At 36.8% G+C, this 22,453-nt stretch overlaps 1 long non-coding RNA gene across 1 annotated transcript in view; it reads left to right on the forward strand.

The window, feature by feature from the left end:
- The first annotated feature begins 14,181 nt into the window (after window positions 1-14,181).
- Window positions 14,182-22,453, forward strand: part of LOC118001258 — a 49,381-nt gene continuing 41,109 nt past the window's right edge. The window contains exon 1 of the long non-coding RNA XR_004676662.1: window positions 14,182-14,514. This is a non-coding gene — a long non-coding RNA (uncharacterized LOC118001258). The remainder of the gene's footprint in view (window positions 14,515-22,453) is intronic.

Consider the following 22,453-nt stretch of genomic DNA (forward strand, 5'->3'; position numbering starts at 1 on the left):
GATTTTATAAGAATGACATATGGTCATTATAAAAAGAAATGTAAGCAATATAAAAAGATTAAAAAAAATCTCATTCCCAACTTTCCACTTCCCTCAACTCACCATCATAAACATTTGAGGAGTATCACACAGGAAATCTCTCCATGCATAAAGCAATAGAAAGAGAAATTTTAAAATGTTAGAAAAACAGGATCATACTATTTATGCTTTTTTAAATTAAAGGTATTCAACTTTTTATTTTTATCAATTTTATTGAAGAATATTCCATGTACCATAAACTGCATTCAATCAACATGTGGCTCAATGAGTTTTGACAGTTGTATACATTCATGAAACCATCAAAAATTGATAGAGCAATTCATCACCTCTGAAAGATTTCTTACGCTTTTTTGCATTCCACTCCTCCCTCTGTCTCCATTCCCAAGCATCCTCTGCTTTGTTTTTATCACTACAGATTTATTTGCATTTTATATAAATGGAATCATAAAGTATATACTGTTCTGTGTCATTCATGAAGAGATTTTTCTAAATATAATGATGTATAAATATCAATTAGATCAATGTGGTAGTGTTTTATAAAGTCTATATCTGCAACTTTTTAGTCATGTTTCTATAAATTGTTCAGATAGGAATGTAAAATTCTCCCTTATTATTCTGTCAATTTTTGCTTCATGTATTTTGAGGCTCTGTTATTAGGTGACACACATTTGTGAATGCTATGTTGTCCTGATGAATGGAATATTTTCTTATTATAAAATGTTCCTCTTTATATTAAATAGCATTCTTTGTCATGAAGTTTACTTTTGAATTTCTCTCTGGTATTATTTCTCTTCAGCCTGATGGATTTCTTTTAGTATTTCTTATAGTACAGATCTAGAGGCAGTCAGTCAGTTAGGTGTCACATTCTTGATCTCAGCTCAGATCTTGACCTCAGGGTTGTAAGTTCAAGCCCATTTTTTGGGCTCCATGCTGAGGGGTGGAGCCTACTTTTTAAAAAATCAATTATAAGATTTGAAAATGTCTTTGTTTTGCCTTCATTCTTTTTTTAAAAACGATTTATTTATTATTTGAGAGAGAGAGAGGGTGGGAGGGGCAGAGGGAGAGAGAGAGAAAGAGAGAGAGAGAGTCCCAAGCCAACTCCTTACCGAGTGAGTAGCCTGATGTGGGGCTCAGTCTCATGACCCTGGGATTATGACCTGAGCTGAAATCAAGAGTCAGAGACTTAACCAACTGAGCCACCAGGCTCCCCTACCTTCATTCTTGATGAATATTTTTTGTGGATTGAGAATTCTGGATCATCAGTTTATTTTCTTTCTGTGCACTAAGGATATTGTTTATTGTCTTCTAGACTCTGGGGCTTCTGATGAGAAGCGTAGCGGCCATTTGAATCAATAATTTTCTATATGTAACGTGTCATTTTTCTCTGATGATTTTCAGTATTTTCTTGTTATCTTTAGTTTTTAGTAGTCTGACCCTGACGTGCTTAGGCATGGTCTTTTTCTAACTAATTAATTCTGTTTGGAGTTTTCTGAACTGCATAAATATGTAAATTTATGGATTTCACCTTTTTTTTTTATGCTTTGAGGTATTATTTCTACAATGTTTTTCCTAGCTTCATTCTCTCTCTCTTCTCTTTCTGGGCCTCTAACTACCCATATGTAGACCTTTGGAATGGTTCCACAGATCCCAAAAGCTTTGTTCTTGCTTAGTATAATCTTGCTGTCTGTATTTTTTCCTCTCTCTTTTCTCTTTCTCCTCCTCTTTTTTCCTACTCCTCCACCACCTTCCTTCTTCTCTCTTTCTTCTCCTTCTACTCCTCCTCTTACTTCTCCTCCTTCTTCTTGATTGAATGATTCTTACTGATCTATCTTCATGTTCACTGACTCTTTCCTCTGGTTTTTCCATTCTAATATTAGATTCCTCGAGAAAAAATTTCAGATACTGTGTTTTTTAGTTTTGAAATTTCCATTTAGATCTTTTTACTACTTCTAATTTCTGCTTAATTTTCCTATCTTTTCATTTATGAGAATATGTTCCTTTACCCCACTGAGCAAAATTATAATAGCTCTTTTGCAGTTCTTACCTGATAATTCCAACATCTGTGTCATTTCTGAGTTGACATTTCTTGATTGTCTTTTTCCTTAGGAAGGGGTCATACTTTCTTGTATGGTGAATAATTTTGTATAATATCATGGTTGATTGTGAATATTATATTGTGCAGACTCTAGATTCTGTTATATTTCTTCAAGTATGTTGAAGTTGTTGTTTTAGTAGGCAACTAACTTGGTTAAACTCAAATTGCACACTTTCATGCCTATAGTGGTTGACAATTCAGATATCACTTCAGTCTTAGTTGCAAGCTGCTTTCTGTTTGTTCCATGAATGTGTAGTAAAGAGATCAGCCAGACTTGAGCTGAACTTAGGCATAGAATTTCAGGTTATGCCTCTTTGGCTCTCCCTTTTCTTAGTTTTCTTTGTACTCTCTCTTGCTTTGAGGCCTTTTCTCCTGGTGTAAGAAAGATGAGAAATGTTTCTATAGGTGGTTTAGCTGTTTTTCTGGTTACTTAAGTTTGATTGTCCAATCATTGTTGACTTTGCCTTTTTAAAAAATCTATTATCTTCTGTTTCACAATTATAAATTCTCATTTTTTCTTTTTTTCCTTCTGCTATCTCTCATAGTGATCTCTTTGACTGAGTGCATTGCGGGGTCTCCAGGGTTAGATGAGAAAACTTAGAGAGTGATTTGTATATGCAAATGTGTATGGAAATACACTAAAGGATTTTCACTGGTACCAGATAGTCTTTCAGAAAAGGTTTTCTATATTGCATGGCTTGCTTTAATTCAGACTATGCATGTGTGTGTCTCAGGCCTGCTTTCTGTATTTCCCATTGATAAATATTTTCTACCCATGGCTCTGGGAAGTTGGCAATCTGTCTTTGCTGCTTTCCTAGTCTAGCACTTTTCCTGTCTAATGCTTTCCTAGGGCCTGGTGTGTGCAGGTTTTCTCATATCTGTTTTACCTAAAGGGCATCCCTTTCTGTTCTAGGCTGCATATCACAAGTTCAATTCCAGCTCCCAGTGACCTTCCTAGGGCAAGTGTTAGTGCCCATCCAATTCTTTTGTTAAGCCTTCAGATTCACCTCCCTATTGCCACTCTGACCTTTTAGTTCAGCTCATCTATGGATTTAATTTTACAGTTGTGGGGCATTTCTTAGTGGCTAAAATGGGAGGGGGGTATTTCACTCAGCATCTTAGGCAAGCATATTAACTTGAAGTCTCTTTTCTATTCTTTCCCATATTGCTGTTAATTAATAAAGAGACTTAGTCATCCCTTTATGAACTTTCCTATATCTAATATTTATTTTTGTTTCCCTTACTCTCCTATAGTCCCCAATCCAGGCTCTTGTCATATAACACTGGATCATTGCATTCAGGTTCTAATTCCTCACTCTATTGCCATTGTATCTCTACCCCAATCCATCTTAGATACTGCTGTCATAATATTTATCATAAAAATTGCCTTTGATCATGTCACTGCTCTCCACAGAAGTCTTTAGTGGCTCTTTGACATCAAGTCCAAAGTCTTGCCAGCATAATATGACTCAAACATCTTTTTTAAAAAAATATTTTATTTATTTATTTAAGAGAGAGAGAGTGCGTGAGCATGCGAGCATGAGAGTTGGGGGGGGGGTGGGCAGAGACAGAGAATCTCAAGCAGACTCCCTGCTGAGCATGGAGCCAATGCTAAGCTTGATCTCATGACCCTGAGATCATAACCTGTGACTGAAACGTCTTTTTAAATTTGTCACTGCTCTTAGCACAAATTCTGGATTTTGGGTGGAGTTTCTCTACTCATTGTCCCCTGCGTTATGCAACTTCTTCTCATTACCACTTTACCTTTGTTCATAACATATCTCAAATGTGGAAAAATGTGGAATGCCTTGCCCCAGCCAATCAGCATACTTTTTCAAATAATATTCTTTCTTTTAAATAAAGTTGAAGGCTCTCTCCTTTCATGGATTTTTTCTGTGATTCTAGTCCATGTAAATTCTAATTCTATTAGTTGCTTCTGCAAATCTTTTAATGCTTGTCTGGGTTATTCATTCGCTCTCTTTCTCACCCTCTCTCTCTGTGTGTGTCTCTTTCTGTCTCCCTCTCAGTATGTAACATCCTTGAAGGCCAGAAAGGAGATAAGAAACTTTATTGTATGATGAAAATTTTATTCATAAAGTTTATTCTCAATAGTTACGAAGTGCCATGCACATAAGTATTTTTTTATCTAGAAAATGAGAAGATAAATTTTGATGTGGGAAAAAGGTACAAAAAGGGACAAGAGGTACAATCATAATTGTCACTAAAATCAAGAAGAAATTTGGGACACTATCTTGAGAATAAAAGCTGCTGAAAACCACAGCCACTTGATTTTTACCTACTTGATTAGCCATTGTGGTTGGGGCATACCTCGGTCACTCCATGAAGTGAAGTGAAGGCATTTTTATTTAAAATAAAACATAACAAAACAAACAACAAAAACCCAGGTCAATTTTAAATCATAAATTATAATTGGTTTTAAACAGTGATTGCTTTTGCTATTGTTATTTTCAACTTCTGTTACACAAAAGATCAAACAAATAAATATGTCTGTTATTGGAAGTGCATTATTTAAATGACACATTTATAAATTTTATCCACCAATTTCTAATCCTTGATAAAACATATAGTTTCTTGCTTTGCTGCAGGCTGTGTAAAAAGTAGCCCTGGATTCTGACTGACCTTAAGCTTAGCATCAGTGCACAGAATGATGTGACAAAATAAAAAACATTTGACTGCACTGAGGAATTCATATGTAGATTTGGGGCCACAGCCTCATGTACCCCACTAAGGACTGTGATCCCATAAGGAGCTTTAAAAAATGGTTATTGACAAATTATAGAATCTTGAGGAGAAAGACAGTTTGACAAATGTGTTGATAATATTCTCATTGCAGAAATGGTGAAAGGAATTTAGAGAGAATTTTCTTTTTTGTAGAAGAGGAATAAAGTGACAATATGTTGTCAAAGATGCAAAACAAAGGTCTCTATGAGATCTTTATAGAGAGGTAGATTTCAGCTCCATGTGGCAACTCTATGGCAGACATTGTGATGCTTGCCAAATATTCAGTTCTTCCCCTATATTTCCTGGTCCCCTTGAATTTAGACAGTGCTTGTATCTTATTCTGGCCAATGAAATATGAGCAGAAGAGATGGGTGTGACTTCTAGTGTGAGATAGTAAGTGCCCTTGATTCTCCAGTTTCTCTCCACCCCATCAAAGAAATGTTCCATAATCGGACCAGCCACAAAACTCCACAGCCTTGTCAGCCTGTGTCCAAGAATAGCCGTGCAAGCAGACACCCCAGAAACCACTAGCATCGCATCCCTTGCTCTCCAGGAAGGACTTGTAGCAACATCCGTGTTGTTCTTTTAAGCCACTGGGATTTGTTACCACAAATTGATATAAACCATGGTTCTCAACTATTTTTCATCAAGGAGGCCTTGAAGACATTTTTTTTTTCTAATCACTGCCCACACCCAACAATGAAATTTTCTTAGTGGTATATATATACATATAAGAATAGTAAGATTTTTGAGGGTACCCTTTAAGAATCAGTTTTCTCTGTTAGGGGAAAATATAGTCCCCATTGAGTATGCAAGATATAACCCTGTATCTTGCATGGTTCAGCAATGGAGTGGACACCTTTGAGATGGGCTTCCCCTAGTAGGAAATGTTCATCCAGAGGCCAGAAGAACATCTGCCAAAGATGCTTAAATGGATGTTTTTTAGTGCAGGAGACTGAACGAGGTAAATTCTTGTGTTCTTTAAAACTCTTATGTGACTTCGTCTTTGTTCCTAGAACATTTTCCTCTGGCTTCTCTCATTATAAGCTTCATAGTTCTTAATATTTCTACATTTTATGTCTTCTTTTTTTCTGTGCTTTGCAATTCTAGTTTTTTTTTTTATGAGGCTTAGTCCCTCACAGTCTGTTTTTCCCTTTATGTGCCTAACTAATTCAGTCTCAAGGTTCACTTTTAGCTCTATTTATATAAATTCCGAATGTATCTCTAGGACTGACCTCTCATTTGAACTCTAATTCCGGATCTTCAGCTGTTCAAGATGTCTCTGCTTAGGTGTCCAGTTATTGCACAATGCCCTCACAGGAGCTCCAATGTCTCTCCCCACTCATTGAGATTTACTGAAGCCATGATCCGTGTGATTTAGCCTGAGTGTGGCATTATGAGTCCAAAAACACACTTCACCGGTCGAAAGTATTTCTCTAATGGTTGCAATAATTTTCTTTTGGTCACTAAACATAATGAAATATGTAGCACTGCACATAAATGCTTTTTAAAACCCCTTGTTTTGTTTTTTTTCCTCTCATCTACTTTGCCTCCACTCCATGCAGTAACACCCAAGTATTTCTTTCCCCAAAAAGTCCTTCAGCAGCTCTAGGTCACACACTAATCTCTCCTCTCCTACTTCTGCATCACAAAAGTCTAAATTGCTCTTTAGCAATAAACTATCCCTCCCTGGAGAATGTGGAAGGGAGAGAGCCTGAGCATTCAGAACTAGAAACCTCTTAATCAAGGAGAGGTGGGGGGTGCGCTGGGCACACGTATATATAAATCTTGCCATTTAACATTACCTATTTCTGTTACCTACTGTGGACAGATTCTGGTCCTATAATCTAAAAGTCTTTTTAAACTCTATTTTTGATTACACTCCTCGTGGACGCCTGTTGTGGCCTCTGACCAGTGCACAGACTCCCTTGTCTGCCTCCCCCCATCACACTGGTGGACTGTTGGTAGCCCATTTTATATGATATAATCACATAGGCCCTGGTCACAGACAATTAGACTCAGACTCAAACTGGACCAATCAGAATCTGCTTCCAGGGAATAGTAAAATATGGTCTCTCTTGCCAGCTGGATCTATAACTTGTAAGCTCAAAAACTATTTGTACTGGCCGATGTTAAGAGGAAACACTCATTCATCTGTAGAACCTCCATACCTCCATACCTCTGCAGGAAGGGCCAAATAGGAAGCCCCATACACTTGGGGTATGTAATATTGTGATCTACAATATGAAATTTATATTTGTTTTTCATACTCATTTCTGGCACAGAGCTTCTAAGATTCTTGGAATTTCTTAAGTGCTGAGAGCAATAAAGGTGCTTTGACATTCCTAACAAACCCCTTTTAACTATAACTGAATTTAGGTTGATGAGATAACTTTTGAAAAGCACCTAAAGATGGTGGCTGGTTGCCAGGGGAACCAACCATGTGATTGGAAGGTTGGAACTTCAGCCCCATTCCCTGATCTCCCAGAGGGGAGGGAGCTAGAGGTTAAATCATGGAGAATGGTCAAATGATTTAATCAATTGTACCTATGTAATGAAGCCTCTGTAAAAAACAGAAGGAAAGGATTCAGAGGACTTCTGAATTGGTGAACATGTGGAGATTTGGGGAGAGTGTCACGCCTAGACAGGGCATGGAAGATCTGTACCCTTTTCTCCATACCTTGTTCTATGCATCTGTTCTACCTGGCTGTTGCTGAGTTTTTACAGTAAACTGCTAATCTTAGTTTTCTCTTTTCAGTAAAATGGCTATAATAATGACTTCCTTCTAGCGTTGTTCTAAGAATTACTAAGTAATGTTGAAAAAACATGCTGAATAAAGACTACCTGAAGTCGAATCTGAATAGCCTAAAATAACCATTTTGATAATCCCTATTAAGTTTGAAAACTGTGCCTAAATGCAATCTCATGCAGAAGCCTAAAATGCATAAAAGTGGAGCTGTTTTTGTTGAAATGAGGGACAGGGTGAGAAGAGAGAATTCCAGGAGCACAACTAGCTCAGACTGGAGGTGCCAGCACAGAGTTTCTAGGGCTTGGCCCAGAACAGTTTGAAACCACTGAGCTACAAGCCATTTTATCCTTGATCTTTTCTATGTATGACCTACCTATCAATTGAAATCATTTACCTAAAAAATATACTTTAGTGCTTCATAAACATGTTTTCACAAGAGGAGGGCTTAACATTTATTCCTTGGCTATCATCCGTGGTTACTAAGTGAAAGCTGGTCATGTGTTAGGTTTTTGGTATTTTTGAAAAACTTTTATAGACGGTAATATATTTAAGTTTTCCTTCCATAAACTTTGAAACAATGTCTTTAGAGATTAGTACTTGGAAACGTTTGTCTCTTTTGAATGGTTGTACTTCCTTTAGTTGGATGATCATTATATAATATATTATGCTTTGTTTTTTGCCTTGCCGGCAAAATTTATACTATCTGCTCTTGGCCTTTTTTTTCATGCTATGACTGTCTTAATATCTCCTTTCTGGGATTATGATATTTTATCCTGATAATTTTAATAGCATATATGTTGTTGTGAACACCTTCAGTTCCTTTTGGCAATAGAAGATATCCGGATAAAAATTACTATGATCTAAATAATAATGTGTAACTAATTGTAGACCAACTATAACTCAATTTTGTTAGATATTTACATTTTTAACTATTTGCAGATGTTTAAATTCCCAGCAAGTGAAACTACTGCTTACATTCTTCTTTTACTGCCTTCTGGGGTGAGGCACTCATTGAGTCAATTGTATACCCTTAGAAACTACAGAAATCTCAGTGTCCTTGTCAAAAGTGCTACACCTGGTCAGTCAACAAAGTGACCTTTTGATGAGAGAAGAGAATGGGAACGGGTTAGATCTATTCTGTTCACTTTGGAGTGATGTTATTTTATTTTAGAATATTTGAAAAACAGGTTCTAATTTTGTAATGCCTAATGTTCATTTCAGAAAAAGAGCAAATGTTAACTTTTAGGACAAAGTGCCAATAAGCAACACCCAAATACGTTGTTTTATTATTGAATCATTTAGAAACTGTACTTCTCCTGACAGTTTGCTGCTAACATACAGTACACCGTAACACAAATTAGTAGTAGTCTAAGTTTATATGAATCTATCTTTTGATAGATTTATGTAAAATGATACATTTTAAAAAATAAGATTATATGACAGATAGCTTTAATTTAATTCGATTGCCATGTAACCATTACTCTAAACACATTTCCCCCTCCAAAAACATTCATAACAAAACCAAAAAAAGAAGTCTAAAACTTTTAAAAATATGGGCACTGAGTTTTGAATTTTAAGTCCAAAAGAAAAAAAAAATAAACAAAAATTAAGTTTGCCAAATAGAGGCATCTAGGAGAAAATTTCAACACGTGAAAACAGATTAGACGATAAAAACTGACATTAGTAATGGATTGTAACCCAGCAGCATATTGTGGCACGATAAAAATAATGAACTTAACACTTCCCTGAATAAATAAAGAAAAAATATTTTGCTTTAAATGGGAAAGCAGAGGAGAAAACTTGACCTTTTGTATTTATTTGAGTAAATGTATATTTGGCACATTTCCAAAAAGACTTTGGATGGAAGAAAAGAACTACAAAAAGGCCTATGTTTAAATATCATGGTTGTGACATCCACTGACAAACACCAGGCCGTTCAGCCTGTCACTCTCCCAGCTGAGAACAACAAAGCAGAGACCTGAAGGAAGAGTGGCATGTCCGTAGGAACGCACAATTTTCTGGCTTTTGTCACTGTGTCACACATTGTATTTCTTTTAAAATTTGCTTTTATATTTTATACAAACCTCTCATGGATCTGGGGCCGGTGACAAGCAGTCTAGAAAATAAAAAATAAAAACAAAGACAGTGGTGAAATTCTAAAATGTATCCTTTAATCAATCATATTAGGTGACGGGAGACATGTCAGTGTAGGCAGCATGCTAATGGTGCTGTTAGGGAGACAGAGCAGAGCCCAAGACTCTAACCTTTAATCAGCTACACTTGCACGTTTTTGATCTGTCTCAAGTCAGAGCTGAATTTTTACAGTTTACTTCTATCTCAATATTTCTAACCGTCATCAACTAGAAAAAGAGTGAGAAACAATAGGAAAAGGGTTGCAAAAAAAATTGCAGCATCAAAAACTGTGTTTGGCCATTTTGGCAAGTGTTTTTCCAAATATTCTAAGCAAGATTGTCTGACCCAGAGCAGTATAACTTTGTTACCGAACATCAAAGGGTAGAAGTGTCTGCTCTGGTAATAACATCAACCATCACTGAAACGCTTTTCAGATTTAATCCTTCTAGTGCTCCTTCTCTAGCATAAAAACACAGATCCATCTAATGAGTACGAGCCTCAGAACGTCTCTGGAATTTTTTGGAAAGAGGAGATCTCTTGCTGCCGGGTTTGCTGAACTGTTGGATGTAAGCCTGGATCTGCTGGTCAATGTTTTAGCCAGTTCATGGGAGAAACCTATCTGCATATCTAGCATAGAGTGCTGTGTACACAGTCAGTGCTTAATAGATACCTGACTGAATTTTCTTGGACTTTGACCTAGGAAACTGAATTAGCCCTCTATGACCTAAGGGCCTCAGTTAAACAAATCTCTTGCAATAACCCACTATTTTGGCAAGTGACAGAGCAGACTCAGACTTACTTAGGGCATTTACTCTGGTGTTTCTGAAAACCTCGGAGAGTTGCAGCCAGAGACCAGATCCAGGTCGTCAGATGCTGTGATCAGCAACCTCTGTTTCTGTATCTTTCAGTTCTGCTTTCCCGTGTTTCCCTCTAATCGGATAGGCTCCGGACGAGCTCTCTCACAGGGGGCACCCAGCAGCAAAACCACACGGGGGAGGCCTGGGGCAAGAAGCTGGCCTCTGGGTGCCGCTGACCACCACGCACTGTAGGTGCTGGACCGCAGAGCTGCCACAAGGGCCGCAGGAGTTGAGGCCCTGGCTGGGAGGGCAGGGTGGCTGTGGGAAGCTGCTTGCCGCTGAGTGCTGCTGACTGCCGTGGCCCGGGGAAGCTGACCCCTGGAGGTGCTGTGCGCACCGCCTACGCCTGCCGCTGGAGAAGCCACCAACGCAGCGGGAACCTGCTGAGCGAGTCTTCCGGACCCGGGAAGCAAAACTGGTTCTCCTGAAACGTCTCTCCAGCAGCCTCTCCTAAAGCCTCAGGGTCAGCTGTCAGAGGGAATCATTTAAAGGGCCCCTATTCATGTCCACAGAGCAGGAAAACAAGGTGCATCTGGAGCCGAGAGGCAAGAAATAGGTAACCAGCACTGAGGCGCTGCAAAGCCGCATTTTGACTTCGGTGCTGTAACATTATCTAAAGTGTGCACATCTTTCGTTTTGTTTTCCAAGTTTCTTTTCTTGTGCGATAGTGAGAGTAAGCATGTGTTCCCGCTCCTCGGGCAGTGTATCAGTGATTCCAAGCATCCTCTGACTAGCGGGTAAGGAAGAACTAGTGAGAGGCAGCATGGGTGGATTTCAGAGACAGGGATCAAGATTCAGACAATTTTTATTTTATATAGTAGTTTGCTCAACCATCCAAGGGAAGTGATTCGTACTTTGCCATTAGAAAAACTGATCCTCAAAAGGTTAATAACCTTTGCCATGTATTTACCTCAGCACATGGTGATGGTTTATTATTATATATTTAGTTTGGGAACATTAAAACAATGATTCATAAACTTCTAAAAATGTGTTTTAAGGATGACTTATAAGCTTATCTTAAGTGCACAACTGATTAATTTTCATAACCTGAACCCACTTGTGTAACTAATTCTCAGGGTTTCATAAACAATTAAGGTGCCAGAAACTACTCTGAGAATCTGAAGCAAGTTGAGGTTTCTTGTTCTTGAATGTGCACAGACACAAAAAGTTTGACTTGAAATGGTATTTTTTTACAGAACCTCAGGCAAGATCCCCTACACAAAACACAAAATGAGTTTCTCCTTCCTATTGGAATAGAACAATTTCTCACTACATTTAGTTTATTAGTTCAAAGAAGAGGAAAAAAAGATAGTAAAGTGTAAATCTCCCATGGCTTTTTAGAATCACTAAATAACTTATGTGTGTTTTACATCTTAATTGACAATGTATATTAAATAATAAATTGGTACTAATTATATTGCCTTGATTAAAAAAGTAATGGCTTTTATTGATGTTTTTAAATGATAAATATATATTTTCGGTTGAACACAAATTTCTCTTGGAAGATGGTTGAAGAAGTACCTTAATTTTTCTCTACTGGATTTTTTTCCCTCTTTTTCAATTCCAGTTTAAACAACAATGTATTAATCATGATATTCTTTGGAAGAGGCTAATCACAGGTAGAAATGGTAACATTCTTGAGACTACATTTATGTTTTAAATTCTTCAATTACTTGGATGCAATCGGACATTTCCAATTCAAGAAAGCATAGTTCGTTCATTAATCATAAACACAGATGCTATTAACTGGAAGTCATTACTTTGACCACCAGATGGAGCCAGTATTGTTTCAGAAATGCAGTGAGTGAATCCTGACATTTTCACTTTTTCCCACTATTTCTCAATGTAGAAGTTTAAAATTTGCTTTTGAACTTGATCAGGGACTTCAGAACTACTATTATTGATTGAATATATTCTTGTTAACTAATAGCTGTTCCCATTATTTCCTATAAGCAAATACCTAAATTTCTTATGTGAAAAATGAAGGGATTGTTTTAGGTGACTTTTATGTCTCTTCCCAATTTAGAATTCTCTTATACATGCTGGAAATGTTTTAAAAGTACCCATTCAAAGTGCATTATGCTACTTAGAAGGCATTCTTTGATATTTTGTTGTTTTTGATATTCATAATTTTGACAGTCAGAACTATGTTACATGTGAGAATTTAAGGCATACTTTAGGGAATAAAATGGAGTGAAATAGAGGTGAGATACAAAAGACTCTTAATGCTATCCATTATGAAAGTCCATCGAATGTCAATACAATGGAGATGTCTCCATAATGTCGAGAGACTCAGTCCAAGAGAATACAAGTTATATATTATATAGATGTTGGTTTCTGCTGCACCTTTGCTCTTCTTTCCTACCTTTTGTGCATAAGAAATATCTGTATTCCAAGACATTGATTCGTATAGTTTTTTTTTTTTTTTCAAGTTTCAACTTCACTAATCTTCTGTTCACATGCTCTGGCCAAATCAACATTGGTGCCAAATATGAAGTTGCTGGTGAAAAGGAAAACTGGAACTGAGAGAAGAAGAAATTCCCCCAGAGTAGCAGAAAAGAGTTAATCAAAATGAGGCCAAGGTATCATCTTAGGAAGATTGTGTGTGTGCTGGTGACCAGGTGGTGAAAGAGCTCAGCAACCTTTCAAAGCCAGTAACTCCGGGAAACGGAATTCACACAATTAGCCTAAGCGTGTAGTGTGAGAATGGATTTGACAACACATGAAAGGCAAGAACATGAAGTTGTAATTGATTTCACTGATAAAAGGCCAGAAGGGAAGCTACAGGTGAACAATAGGAGAAGTTGAATGTTTGATGTTATGTAAACTTAATGGGCATAGTTTGGAAACAGCGTGTGGTTTCTAGGTTACTGTCAATTACAATTTAAAAATAAGGAATGGTGGCTGTTGCTAAGATGGTATCTAAATTGAATTGGTGATGATTAGGCTAATGGAATATAAAATCTGTTTGGGGGGGCACATTCTCTAAATGTGAAATTGGGATATAAGCAAGGATGAAAAGGAATAAGGAATAAGAATACAAACTCAGGGTTGGTTCTACGAGTTCTAATCCTTATACTGTTCCGTCCAAGCTGGGTTAATTCAACTCAAGGCTTGTGTTATCTCGTCTGGAAAATGAAATAAAAGCAATAGTATTGCAAATGGTTGTTGTTAGGATTAACTGAGATAATATGTAACCATAGCGCTCATTTTGTGATACCTGCTTATTAAGCTAATGACTATAATATCTCTAGGCTATTTGTTCCAGGAAATATTTGGATGATACTGAACAGCAGAGGACACCTCAGAGAAGGAAACAGGTTTTGCCAAAGGACTAAGTGCCTCTTAGTATGGCAGGAAAAAGTGTTCTGTTCAGGGAATAGAAGTCCTCCGGGGAAATACTAAGAGGAGAATAGCTGCTGCCCTCCAGGACCTGTATTTACTAAATGAATTGTCTGTGGGTCCACATTCCTATTCTTGTTTACTAGCAGGGATCCTTCAGAAATGTTGCTGAAAAATCTGGAAGGAGTGGACGAGAGTCCTTCCCACTGTACCTCTCTAAAGCTTTGTAACTTGAGAAACGGTCTAATTCTTAAAAGGGCATTTCACTGGTAAGGACATTTTATTTACAGAGGAAAAAGAGATATGCAAATGTAATAATCTGCCAGAAATATAATTCTGCTAAAAGCAAAATGTCTGAAAATTCTTGACTTTTCCATGAGGACATTTTCATTGTTCAGCAGATCGAAGAAATCATTCAATGATTGGAAACTTCAGATTTAATTTATGAACAGATGTGGTGCTATGGATAGCAAGCAATTAGATGACAAGGGATGGTCTTGGCACTGTGGGACCCCAGCAACTCCAGCAGTGAAGAAGGACATGTGAGCCTGGCCCAGGTAAAAGGCCCCTTACTACATTGGGATATAGGCTGATGGAAAATAATTTCTCAGGGGCTTAAGACTATGGAGTATGTCAATCTGGTTTGAAGTCATTCTTTTAAGAAATGTAAGGCAGCAGCAATTTATGGTGTTTTATTGGAAAAATTAAAGTAAACTTATATCTTAAAAAATATATTTTTTCTAACACCATATGAAAAGTGGCTAAAAGAAGCAGCAGTGCGTGTATATACCATGACACACTCCTGTGCTTAAATCTGGTCTTACACTTGTTTCCACAGAGAAACACCAAGGTTCCTAGGAGAGCATGATTCTATCATGAGCAATGCAAAATTCAAAATGAATAAAGAAGCTCTTATTCTTGCTGGAAAGCAAGCAACCTTTTTCAAGGATGATGGGGGTAGTGCTAAAGAATAAGGGACAACTTAATGACACTCCTTTTGGCCAAGGTGTAACAACTTGATCAGAATTAGAGGAAATCTGTATTTTTTTAAAAATATCCTTGAAAATTCAAGAAAAGTTGATATAGAGGGCATAATAACTCCAATAGAAAAGAAAGGAAAATACGGCGGTGTGTGTTTATTTTATTGATTTTAATAAGGAAAGGAATACTTATAGATGGGTATATAGGTGTGCTATTAAATTTATCTGTATAAAGTATAGATATGCACTTCTTTGTAGTAAAAGCTTTTTTTAAATTTTAATTCCAGTATAGTGAACATACAGTATTATAACACATAAGTGTTATATTCGTTTCACCATATAATTGTGGGTTTATTTCTGGGTTTTATATTCTCTTCTATTGATCTATGTATCTGTTTTTATGCCAGCAGTATACTGTTTCAATTACTACAGCTCCGTAATATAACTTAAAGGCTCCGGGTTTGTTTTTTTTCTTCAAAATTTCTTTGGCTATTTGGGACCTTTTGTGGTTCCCTACAAATTTTAGGATTGTTTGTTCTAGTTCTATGAAAAATGCTGTTGGTATTTTGATAGGGATTGCATTAAATCTGTAGATTGCTTTGGGTAGTATGGACATTTTAACAATATTTGTTCTTCCAATCTAGAGCATGGACTGTCTTTCAATTTCTTTGTATCATTTTCAATATCTCTCATCAGCGTTTTATAGTTTTCAGCATATAGGTCATTCACCTCTTTTGTTAAGTGTATTCTTAGGTTTTTTATTATTTTTGGTGCAATAGTGAATGGGATTTTTTTCTTAATTTCTCTTTCTACTGTTTCATTATTAGTGCATTGAAATGCAATGCATTTCTGTATATTGATTTTATATCCTGTGATCCTACTAAATGCAGTTCTAGTAATTTTTTGGTAGAGACTTTCAAGTTTTCTATATATAATATCATGTCATCTGCAAATACGGGAAGTTTTACTTCTTCCTCACCAATTTGGATGCCTTTTATTCTTTCGGTTGTCTGCTGTGGCCAGGACTTCCAGTACTATATTGAATAAAAGTGATGAGAGTGGACGTCTTTGTCTTGTTCCTGACCTTACAGGAAAAGCTCTCAGTTATTCCCCATTGAGTATGAGGTTCTATATGGCCTTTATTATAAGTTTTTCATATATAACCTTTATTATGTTGAGGTATGTTCCTTCTAAACCCACTTTGTTGAGGATTTTTTTCATGAATGGATCTTATACTTTGTCAAATGTTTTTTCTGCATCTATTGAAATGATCATTTGGTTTTTATCCTTTCTCTTATTGATGTGATGTATCACATTGATTGACTTATGAATACTGAACCACCCTTGATCCCTGGAATGAATCCCACTTTATTGCAGTGAATGACTTTTTTAATGTATTGTTGGACTCAGTTTGCTAATATTTTGTAGAGGATTTTTGCGTCTATGTTCATCAGAGATATTGGCCTGTAGTTCTCTTTTTCTGTGGTGTCTTTATCTGGTTTTGGTATCAGGGTAATGCTAGCCTCATAGAATGAATTTGGAAGCTTTTCTTCCTTTTTTATTTTTTGACATAGTTTGAGCAGAATAGGTATTAACTCTTCTTTCAGTGTGTGGTGGAATTTCTCTGTGAAGCTATCTGGTCCTAGACTTTCATTTTTTGGGAGTTTTATGATTACTGATTCAATTTCATTGCTGGTAATTATTCTGTTCAAGTTTTCTTTTTCTTCCTGATTCAGTTTGGGAGGTTATATGTTTCTGGAAATTAATCCATTTCTTCTAGGATGTCCAATTTTTGGCATATAATTTTTCTCATAAAAATCCCTTACAATCGTTTGTATTTCTATGGTGTCAGTTGTTATTTCTCCTCTTTCATTTGTTATTTTGTTTGAGTCCTCTCTCTTTTTTTTAAGAGTCAGGGTAGGGTTTTATGGGGACAGGAGAAAAAAAAAGAGGGAAGCAAACCGTAAGAGACTCTTAACTATAAGAACAAACTGAGTGTTGATGGAAGGAGGTGAGAGGGGGATGGGCTAAATGGGTGATGGGCATTAAGGAGGGCACTTGTTGTGATGAGCGCTGGGTGTTCTATGTAAGTGATGGATCACTAAATTCTGTACCTGAAACCAGTTTTACAATATATGTTAACTAACTGGGAATTAAATAAAAAATTGAAATATAATTAAAAAAAAGAGTCTGAGTAGGGGTTTATCAATTTTATGGATTTTTTCACTTTATTTTATTTTTTTTATTATGTTATGTTAGTCACCATACAGTACATCATTAGTTTTTTTCCTTAATGAGTTCTTTTTTTTATGTTATGTTAATCACCATACATTACATCATTAGTTTTTGATGTAGTGTTCCATGATTCATTGTTTGCGTATAACACCCAGTGCTCCATGCAGAACGTGCCCTCTTTAACACCCATCACCAGGCTAATCCATCCCCCCACCCCCTCCCCTCTAGAACCCTCAGTTTGTTTTTCAGAGTCCCTCTCTCATGGTTCGTCTCCTCCACCGATTCCCCCCCTTCATTCTTCTCCTCCTGCTATCTGCTTCCTTTTTTTTTTTTTTTTAAACATATAATGTATTATTTGTTTCAGAGGTACAGGTCTGTGATTCAACAGTCTTAATCTTTTCAAAAAACCAGCTTCTGGTTTCATTGATGTTCTATTTTTTATTTTTTTATTTTTTTATTTTTTAGTTTCTATATCATATATTTCTGCTCAAATCTTTACTATTTCCAAACTTCTGCTGGTTTGGGGTACTGTTTGTTCTTCTTTTTCTAGCTCCTTTAGGTGTGTAAAGTTAGGTTGTTAATTTGAGATTTTTCTTGCTTCATGAGGTAGGTCTATAAACCTTCTTAGAACCACTTTTGCTGCAAAACAAAGATTTTGGACCACTGTGTTTCATTTTCATTTGTTTCTATGTATTTTTTTTTATTTCCTGTTTGATTTTTTTCGTTGACCCATTCATTGTTTAGTAGCATGTTATTTAACCTCCATGTATCTGTGGTCTTTCCAGATTTTTTCTTGTGGTTGATTTCTAGTTTCATAGTATGTGGTCAAAAAAATGCATGGTATGACTTTGATCTTTCTGAATTTGTTGAGACTTGTTTTGTGGCCTAATGTGAGATCTATTCTGGAGAATGTTCCATGTGCCCTTGAACAGAATGTGTATTCTGCTATTTTAGGATGGAATGTTCTGAATGTATCTGTTAGATTCATCTGGTCCAGTGTATCTCTCAAAGCCACTGTTTCCTTGTTGATTTTTTTGTTTGGGTGATCTGTCCATTGATGTAAGTGGGGTGTTAAAGTCCCCTATTATTATTGTATTACTATCAATTACTTCCTTTATGTTTGTGATTAGCTGCTTTATGTATTTGGGTGCTCCCATGTTGGGCACATAGATATTTACAATTGTTAGATCTTCTTGGTGGATTTTGTCTCCTTTATTACTGTATAGTGTCCTTCTTTGTCTCTTGTTACAGTCTTGTTTTAAAGTATATTTGTCCAATGTAAGTATTGCTACTCTGATTTTCTTTTGGTATCCATTTGCATGAGAAATTTTTCTCCATCCCCTCACTTTCAATCTGCATGTGTCTTTAGGTCTGAAATGGGTCTCTTGTAGACAGTATATAGATGGGTCTTACTTTTTTATCCATTCTGTCATCCTATGTCTTTTGATTGAAGCATTTAATACAATTATATTCAGAGTAATTATTGACAGATATGTACTTATTGCCATTTTGTTACTTGCGGTTGTATTTGTAGTTTTTCTCTGATCCTTTCTTCTCTTGCTCTCTTTCACTGTTTGCTGACTTTCTTCTGTGATATACTTGGATTCCTTTCTCTTTATTCTTTGCAAATGTATTACCAGTGTGATTAGTGGGTATTATTAGATTTTGTATATAACATCTTATGCATGTAGCAGTCTATATTAAATTGATGGTCACTTAAGTTTGAACTCATTCTTTACTCCTCCCTTCCCCACATTTTAGGTATATGGTGTCATATTTTACATCCTTTTATTTTGTGAATCACTTGACTGATTTTTATAGATATAGTTATTTTTACTACTTTTGTGTTTCCTACTTTCATACTCTTATTTATGATCTTTCCTTTCTCAGAATCCCCTTTAACATTTCTTGCAGGGCTGGTTTACTGGTCATGAACTCCTTTAATTTTTGTTTGTCTGAGAAACTCTTTATCTCTCCTTCTATTCTGAATGATAGCTTTACTGGACAGAGTATTCTTGACTGCAGATTTTTTCATTTCAACACTGGAATATATCATGCCACTCTCTTCTGGCCTGCAAACTTTCTGCTGAAAAATCAGCTGATAGCCTTATGGGATTTCCCTTGTATGTAACTGTCTTCATTTCTCTTGCTACTTAAAAAAAAAATAGCTCTTTATCACTACTTTTTGTCATTTTAATTTCTATGTGTCTTGGTGTGAACCTCCTCGGGTTGATTTTGTTGGGGGTTCTCTGTGCCTTTGGATCTGGATATCTGTTTCCTTCCCCAGATTTGGGAAGTTTTTACCTATTATTTCTTAAAATAAATTTCCTGTCCCCTTTTCTTTCTCTTCTCCTTCTGGGATGATGTGAATGTTTTTATGTTTGATAGAGTTGCTGAGCCCCCTAAGTCTATTCTCATTTTACATTTTTTTCCTCTCACCTGCTTGGCTTGATTACTTTCCATACTCTGTCTTCCAGGTCACTAATTTGTTCCTCTCCTTCCTGTACCCTGCTGTGTATTCCATCTAGTGTATTTTCACTTTCATTTATTGTGTTCTTCATCTCTGATTGGTTCTTTTTTATTTCTTTTTTAAGGATCTCACTGATGTTCTCCATTCTTTTCTCGAGTCCACTGAGTATCTTTATATCATTACTTCAAATTTTATATCAGGCACATTACTTTTATCCATTTTGCTTAGGTCTCTTGCTGTGGTTTTGTCCTGTTCTTTCATTTCAGACATATTCCTCTGTCTCCTCATTTTGTTTAACTTTTTGTATCTGTTTCTGTGTATTAGGAAAGTCAGCTAAATCTCCTGCTCTTGAAAGCAATGGTTTTATGAAGAACTGGGTGATGGGTATTAAGGAGGGCATGTGTGGTGATGAGCACTGGGTATTATATGCAAGTGATGAACTGTTGAACACTACACCAAAAACTAATGATGTACTATATGCTGGCTAATTGAATATAATAATAAAAAAAAACAAAAAACAAAACAAACAAAAAAAAGAAGAGGTCTTTTTTTTGTTTGCTGTGCAGTGTCCCCTGTTCCCCAGAACCTGGTGCTTCAGGTGGTGTCTCCTCTGTGAGTTCAGTTGTGTGCAGAGATTCTCTTTGCCTGTTGTGGGTAGTGTTTGGTCCTCAGCTGGGGTGGGGTAAAGTTTTAACAAGGGACCCACTGGTCTGCTTGTGAAATGAGACCTGCTGCTGCCACTGCCTCCAGGATCGGGACCATGCAGAACACGCAATTTTAACAAGGTGTGTCTCGGCTTCTGCAGTGCCTGCCACCATTGCTGCCACCAGGACCAAGGCCCCACAAAATGTGTGTGTGGGTAGATGTGTTGGCAAGGTTTATGCAGGTATTCTGTGGGGGGGCATGCACAGTGCAGGGACTGAGGCAAGCATGACTGGAAATTCCACATCTGCCAATGCTGGGTGTGTGCGGGGGGGTGAGGCTTGGTGTAAGCAAGTTTGGTAGTGAATGTTGGCTCTGCACTGGTTCCTGCAGGTGGCTGTGTGTTTATGCTGGGGGTGGCGGAGGGAAATGGGACCTGCCAGCTCCTTTCCTCCTGGGAGAATCTCCCTCTGGGCATGCTCTGAGATGAGTAAATGGCTCTCCCTCCCATATGGCCCAGGTGTTTTTCAAACTACTGCTTCTATAGTGTATCTCTGTGGGCTGTCTGTTGTGCTGTCTCTTTAGGGGCAGGACTTGGCTTCCTTTTGCCCTCTGGGCTCTGCCAGAGCTGATTTCTCCCTACAGATTTTTAAAATTCCAGACTTTATGTCCCTCTGGTTGTAAGAACTCACAATATTTGACCCATCTCATTTTCAAAGCCAGATGTTATGGGGATTCATCTTCCCTGTGTAGGCTGTCCCGTGTGGTAGTGTGTTTCTTGCCCTTCTCCAGGCCTGCAGCTTCCTCCCACTCCCTACTGTGTCTCTGCTCTTCCTACCCTCTTCAGTGTGACCTCTTCTCCACCCTTAGTTGTGGAGTTTGTTCTGTCAGTTTTGGAGTCATTTTCTGGGTTACTTACACTGATATGAGTATTATCTAGTTATATCCATGGGACGAGGTCAGGCCAAATTAGGGTCCTCTTACTTTGCCATCTTCCCAGCCTATTTAGATATGCACTTTTATTCTGTGTAAGTAGGAAGTGAGTAAGCCAAATACACTTGGGAAATGTAGGCACAGGACCAAGCATCTAGTGCTGGTGAGTATACTAAGCAACCAGGTAGAATGGGGTTTAGCATGTATCAGAAGGGGGGTATCATGTAATTACCAAGTAGAAAAGAATAAACATTGGGGGTACTAGGATAATGGATTAACTAACAAGACATATGGGAATCAATAATAGGGCAAACTCTATATTTTGGAAGATGAGGCCTAAATAGTTCCTCTAATAATATGATATATAACAAAGTGTATGTGAGCTTCTGATAACGCTAACAGACCAGGTCTATACAGCATGATGATATAAATTATAATGAGATGGGTTGCATTAACCATGCAAGAGTTTAAAATCCATAAAAAGGGGTAAGATGCCAGGTTGCAAAAAATGTAGGTGAAAGCATGAAGTTAAAAAGTCTTAGTAACCTAAAAAATCAAGTTTAAGTATAAAAAGCAAAACAAACAAAAAAGCTCAGACAGATGACTACTAGTTCACATGTAACTCACTTTGGAGAAGCAATTAGATTCTTCAACTTCTGCCAAAAATCAATTGGTTGGTTATCCAAATCCTGGAACCTCAACTGATCTGAGACATTAATTGGAGGAAGGGGGAAGTAGGTTAGGTTTCAAAAAATATATAATAACAACAGAAGGTACATAAATAATAATAAGAAAAATACAAAACAATGGAGAAATACTAGAAAAAATAAATCCAGGTCTTAATTCTTACAAAATTGGTGTTAAGTAAAAAAGTAAATTTTATACTCATTAGATTTGTACATATTTTGTTGTTTTTGGAGTTTAAAAATATTCAAAAGAAGTAGTCATAGTAAATTTATAACTATTGTTTACATCATTTAAGAGCTTTTAAAACAAACAGGGTTCTGCAGGGGAGATGAGTTACCCTGGTGATGGGTATTAAAGAGGGCACGTTCTGCATGGAGCACTGGGTGTTACATGCAAACAATGAATCATGGAACACTACATCAAAAACTAATTATGTAATGTATGGTGATTAACATAACATAATAATTTTAAAAAGACTTTAATCAACATTTAACTGTTTAACAAAATTTAATTTTCATAATTTTCTTAATTGGGTATAAGTTTAATATG

This window comes from Mirounga leonina, unplaced genomic scaffold (assembly GCF_011800145.1).
Source record: "Mirounga leonina isolate KUSES-001 unplaced genomic scaffold, KU_Mleo_1.0 Mir_53, whole genome shotgun sequence".
Classification (NCBI taxonomy): domain Eukaryota; kingdom Metazoa; phylum Chordata; class Mammalia; order Carnivora; family Phocidae; genus Mirounga; species Mirounga leonina.